Source organism: Tachypleus tridentatus, chromosome 7, assembly GCF_004210375.1.
Source record: "Tachypleus tridentatus isolate NWPU-2018 chromosome 7, ASM421037v1, whole genome shotgun sequence".
NCBI lineage: Eukaryota > Metazoa > Arthropoda > Merostomata > Xiphosura > Limulidae > Tachypleus > Tachypleus tridentatus.
Window position 1 is genome coordinate 41,078,035 of NC_134831.1, and position 6,244 is coordinate 41,084,278.

Below are 6,244 nucleotides of genomic sequence, written 5' to 3' on the forward strand. Positions count from 1 at the left end.
CAAGAAAACAGTTAGTTTGATGGTGTAGATTAAAGAACGTAGTGTTCAAGAAAATAGTTAGTTTGATGGTGTAGATTAAAAACGTAGTGTTCAAGAAAATAGTTAGTTTGATGGTGTAGATTAAAGAACGTAGTGTTCAAGAAAATAGTTAGTTTGATGGTGTAGATTAAAGAACGTAGTGTGGTCAAGAAAATAGTTAGTTTGATGGTGTAGATTAAAGAACGTAGTGTTCAAGAAAATAGTTAGTTTGATGGTGTAGATTAAAGAACGTAGTGTTCAAGAAAATAGTTAGTTTGATGGTGTAGATTAAAGAACGTAGTGTTCAAGAAAATAGTTAGTTTGATGGTGTAGATTAAAGAACGTAGTGTCCAAGAAAATAGTTAGTTTGAAGAAAACAGTGTTCAAGGTGTAGATTAAAGAACGTAGTGTTCAAGAAAATAGTTAGTTTGATGTGTAGATTAAAGAACGTAGTGTTCAAGAAAATAGTTAGTTTGATGGTGTAGATTAAAGAACGTAGTGTTCAAGAAAACAGTTAGTTTGATGGTGTAGATTAAAGAACGTAGTGTTCAAGAAAATAGTTAGTTTGATGGTGTAGATTAAAGAACGTAGTGTCCAAGAAAACAGTTAGCCTTGATGGTGTAGATTAAAGAACGTAGTGTCCAAGAAAATAGTTAGTTTGATGGTGTAGATTAAAGAACGTAGTGTTCAAGAAAATAGTTAGTTTGATGGTGTAGATTAAAGAACGTAGTGTTCAAGAAAATAGTTAGTTAGATGATGGTGTAGATTAAAGAACGTAGTGTTCAAGAAAATAGTTAGTTTGATGGTGTAGATTAAAGAACGTAGTGTTCAAGAAAACAGTTAGTTTGATGGTGTAGATTAAAGAACGTAGTGTTCAAGAAAATAGTTAGTTTGATGGTGTAGATTAAAGAACGTAGTGTCCAAGAAAATAGTTAGTTTGATGGTGTAGATTAAAGAACGTAGTGTCTCAAGAAAATAGTTAGTTTGATGGTGTAGATTAAAGAACGTAGTGTTCAAGAAAATAGTTAGTTTGATGGTGTAGATTAAAGAACGTAGTGTTCAAGAAAACAGTTAGTCTGATGATGGTGTAGATTAAAGAACGTAGTGTTCAAGAAAATAGTTAGTTTGATGGTGTAGATTAAAAAGAACGTAGTGTTCAAGAAAATAGTTAGTTTGATGGTGTAGATTAAAGAACGTAGTGTTCAAGAAAATAGTTAGTTTGATGGTGTAGATTAAAGAACGTAGTGTTCAAGAAAATAGTTAGTTTGATGGTGTAGATTAAAGAACGTAGTGTTCAAGAAAATAGTTAGTTTGATGGTGTAGATTAAAGAACGTAGTGTTCAAGAAAATAGTTAGTTTGATGGTGTAGATTAAAGAACGTAGTGTTCAAGAAAATAGTTAGTTTGATGGTGTAGATTAAAGAACGTAGTGTTCAAGAAAATAGTTAGTTTGATGGTGTAGATTAAAGAACGTAGTGTTCAAGAAAATAGTTAGTTTGATGGTGTAGATTAAAGAACGTAGTGTTCAAGAAAACAGTTAGTTTGATGGTGTAGATTAAAGAACGTAGTGTTCAAGAAAACAGTTAGTAGTTGATGGTGTAGATTAAAGAACGTAGTGTTCAAGAAAACAGTTAGTTTGATGGTGTAGATTAAAGAATGTAGTGTTCAAGAAAATAGTTAGTTTGATGGTGTAGATTAAAGAATGTAGTGTTCAAGAAAATAGTTAGTTTGATGGTGTAGATTAAAGAACGTAGTGTTCAAGAAAATAGTTAGTTTGATGGTGTAGATTAAAGAACGTAGTGTTCAAGAAAATTAGTGGTGTAGATTAAAGTTTGATGGTGTAGATTAAAGAACGTAGTGTTCAAGAAAATAGTTAGTTTGATGGTGTAGATTAAAGAACGTAGTGTTCAAGAAAATAGTTAGTTTGATGGTGTAGATTAAAGAACGTAGTGTTCAAGAAAATAGTTAGTTTGATGGTGTAGATTAAAGAATGTAGTGTTCAAGAAAATAGTTAGTTTGATGGTGTAGATTAAAGAACGTAGTGTTCAAGAAAGCAGTTAGTTGATGGTGTAGATTAAAGAACGTAGTGTACAAGAAAATAGTTAGTTTGATGGTGTAGATTAAAGAACGTAGTGTTCAAGAAAATAGTTAGTTTGATGGTGTAGATTAAAGAACGTAGTGTTCAAGAAAATAGTTAGTTTGATGGTGTAGATTAAAGAACGTAGTGTTCAAGAAAATAGTTAGTTTGGTGGTGTAGATTAAAGAATGTAGTGTTCAAGAAAACAGTTAGTTTGATGGTGTAGATTAAAGAACGTAGTGTTCAAGAAAATAGTTAGTTTGATGGTGTAGATTAAAGAATGTAGTGTTCAAGAAAATAGTTAGTTTGATGGTGTAGATTAAAGAACGTAGTGTTCAAGAAAATAGTTAGTTTGATGGTGTAGATTAAAGAACGTAGTGTTCAAGAAAATAGTTAGTTTGATGGTGTAGATTAAAGAACGTAGTGTTCAAGAAAATAGTTAGTTTGATGGTGTAGATTAAAGAACGTAGTGTTCAAGAAAACAGTTAGTTTGATGGTGTAGATTAAAGAACGTAGTGTTCAAGAAAATAGTTAGTTTGATGGTGTAGATTAAAGAACGTAGTGTTCAAGAAAATAGTTAGTTTGATGGTGTAGATTAAAGAACGTAGTGTTCAAGAAAATAGTTAGATTAAAGAACGTAGTTTTAGATTGATGGTGTAGATTAAAGAACGTAGTGTTCAAGAAAATAGTTAGTTTGATGGTGTAGATTAAAGAACGTAGTGTTCAAGAAAATAGTTAGTTTGATGGTGTAGATTAAAGAACGTAGTGTTCAAGAAAATAGTTAGTTTGATGGTGTAGATTAAAGAACGTAGTGTTCAAGAAAATAGTTAGTTTGATGGTGTAGATTAAAGAACGTAGTGTTCAAGAAAATAGTTAGTTTGATGGTGTAGATTAAAGAACGTAGTGTTCAAGAAAACAGTTAGTTTGATGGTGTTAAAGAACGTAGTGTTCAAGAAAACAGTTAGTTTGATGGTGTAGATTAAAGAACGTAGTGTTCAAGAAAACAGTTAGTTTGATGGTGTAGATTAAAGAACGTAGTGTTCAAGAAAATAGTTAGTTTGATGGTGTAGATTAAAGAACGTAGTGTTCAAGAAAATAGTTAGTTTGATGGTGTAGATTAAAGAACGTAGTGTTCAAGAAAATAGTTAGTTTGATGGTGTAGATTAAAGAACGTAGTGTTCAAGAAAATAGTTAGTTTGATGGTGTAGATTAAAGAACGTAGTGTTCAAGAAAATAGTTAGTTTGATGGTGTAGATTAAAGAACGTAGTGTTCAAGAAAATAGTTAGTTTGATGGTGTAGATTAAAGAACGTAGTGTTCAAGAAAATAGTTAGTTTGATGGTGTAGATTAAAGAACGTAGTGTTCAAGAAAATAGTTAGTTTGATGGTGTAGATTAAAGAACGTAGTGTTCAAGAAAATAGTTAGTTTGATGGTGTAGATTAAAGAACGTAGTGTTCAAGAAAATAGTTAGTTTGATGGTGTAGATTAAAGAACGTAGTGTTCAAGAAAATAGTTAGTTTGATGGTGTAGATTAAAGAACGTAGTGTTCAAGAAAATAGTTAGTTTGATGGTGTAGATTAAAGAACGTAGTGTTCAAGAAAACAGTTAGTTTGATGGTGTAGATTAAAGAACGTAGTGTTCAAGAAAATAGTTAGTTTGATGGTGTAGATTAAAGAACGTAGTGTTCAAGAAAATAGTTAGTTTGATGGTGTAGATTAAAGAACGTAGTGTTCAAGAAAACAGTTAGTTTGATGGTGTAGATTAAAGAACGTAGTGTTCAAGAAAATAGTTAGTTTGATGGTGATTAGATTAAAAGAACGTAGTGTCTCAAGAAAATAGTTAGTTTGATGGTGTAGATTAAAGAACGTAGTGTTCAAGAAAATAGTTAGTTTGATGGTGTAGATTAAAGAACGTAGTGTTCAAGAAAACAGTTAGTTTGATGGTGTAGATTAAAGAACGTAGTGTTCAAGAAAATAGTTAGTTTGATGGTGTAGATTAAAGAACGTAGTGTTCAAGAAAATAGTTAGTTTGATGGTGTAGATTAAAGAACGTAGTGTTCAAGAAAATAGTTAGTTTGATGGTGTAGATTAAAGAACGTAGTGTTCAAGAAAATAGTTAGTTTGATGGTGTAGATTAAAGAACGTAGTGTTCAAGAAAATAGTTAGTTTGATGGTGTAGATTAAAGAACGTAGTGTTCAAGAAAATAGTTAGTTTGATGGTGTAGATTAAAGAACGTAGTGTTCAAGAAAACAGTTAGTTTGATGGTGTAGATTAAAGAACGTAGTGTTCAAGAAAATAGTTAGTTTGATGGTGTAGATTAAAGAACGTAGTGTTCAAGAAAACAGTTAGTTTGATGGTGTAGATTAAAGAACGTAGTGTTCAAGAAAATAGTTAGTTTGATGGTGTAGATTAAAGAACGTAGTGTTCAAGAAAATAGTTAGTTTGATGGTGTAGATTAAAGAACGTAGTGTTCAAGAAAACAGTTAGTTTGATGGTGTAGATTAAAGAACGTAGTGTTCAAGAAAATAGTTAGTTTGATGGTGTAGATTAAAGAACGTAGTGTTCAAGAAAATAGTTAGTTTGATGGTGTAGATTAAAGAACGTAGTGTTCAAGAAAATAGTTAGTTTGATGGTGTAGATTAAAGAACGTAGTGTTCAAGAAAACAGTTAGTTTGATGGTGTAGATTAAAGAACGTAGTGTTCAAGAAAATAGTTAGTTTGATGGTGTAGATTAAAGAACGTAGTGTTCAAGAAAATAGTTAGTTTGATGGTGTAGATTAAAGAACGTAGTGTTCAAGAAAATAGTTAGTTTGATGGTGTAGATTAAAGAACGTAGTGTTCAAGAAAATAGTTAGTTTGATGGTGTAGATTAAAGAACGTAGTGTTCAAGAAAATAGTTAGTTTGATGGTGTAGATTAAAGAACGTAGTGTTCAAGAAAATAGTTAGTTTGATGGTGTAGATTAAAGAACGTAGTGTTCAAGAAAACAGTTAGTTTGATGGTGTAGATTAAAGAACGTAGTGTTCAAGAAAATAGTTAGTTTGATGGTGTAGATTAAAGAACGTAGTGTTCAAGAAAATAGTTAGTTTGATGGTGTAGATTAAAGAACGTAGTGTTCAAGAAAATAGTTAGTTTGATGGTGTAGATTAAAGAACGTAGTGTTCAAGAAAACAGTTAGTTTGATGGTGTAGATTAAAGAACGTAGTGTTCAAGAAAATAGTTAGTTTGATGGTGTAGATTAAAGAACGTAGTGTTCAAGAAAATAGTTAGTTTGATGGTGTAGATTAAAGAACGTAGTGTTAGTTTGATGGTGTAGATTAAAGAACGTCAAGAAAACAGTTAGTTTGATGGTGTAGATTAAAGAACGTAGTGTCTCAAGAAAGTAGTTAGTTTGATGGTGTAGATTAAAGAACGTAGTGTTCAAGAAAATAGTTAGTTTGATGGTGTAGATTAAAGAACGTAGTGTTCAATTAAAGAACGTAAAACAGTTAGTTTGATGGTGTAGATTAAAGAACGTAGTGTTCAAGAAAATAGTTAGTTTGATGGTGTAGATTAAAGAACGTAGTGTTCAAGAAAATAGTTAGTTTGATGGTGTAGATTAAAGAACGTAGTGTTCAAGAAAATAGTTAGTTTGATGGTGTAGATTAAAGAACGTAGTGTCTCAAGAAAACAGTTAGTTTGATGGTGTAGATTAAAGAACGTAGTGTTCAAGAAAATAGTTAGTTTGATGGTGTAGATTAAAGAACGTAGTGTTCAAGAAAACAGTTAGTTTGATGGTGTAGATTAAAGAACGTAGTGTTCAAGAAAACAGTTAGTTTGATGGTGTAGATTAAAGAACGTAGTGTTCAAGAAAATAGTTAGTTTGATGGTGTAGATTAAAGAACGTAGTGTTCAAGAAAATAGTTAGTTTGATGGTGTAGATTAAAGAACGTAGTGTTCAAGAAAATAGTTAGTTTGATGGTGTAGATTAAAGAACGTAGTGTTCAAGAAAACAGTTAGTTTGATGGTGTAGATTAAAGAACGTAGTGTTCAAGAAAATAGTTAGTTTGATGGTGTAGATTAAAGAACGTAGTGTTCAAGAAAATAGTTAGTTTGATGGTGTAGATTAAAGAACGTAGTGTTCAAGAAAATAGTTAGTTTGATGGTGTAGA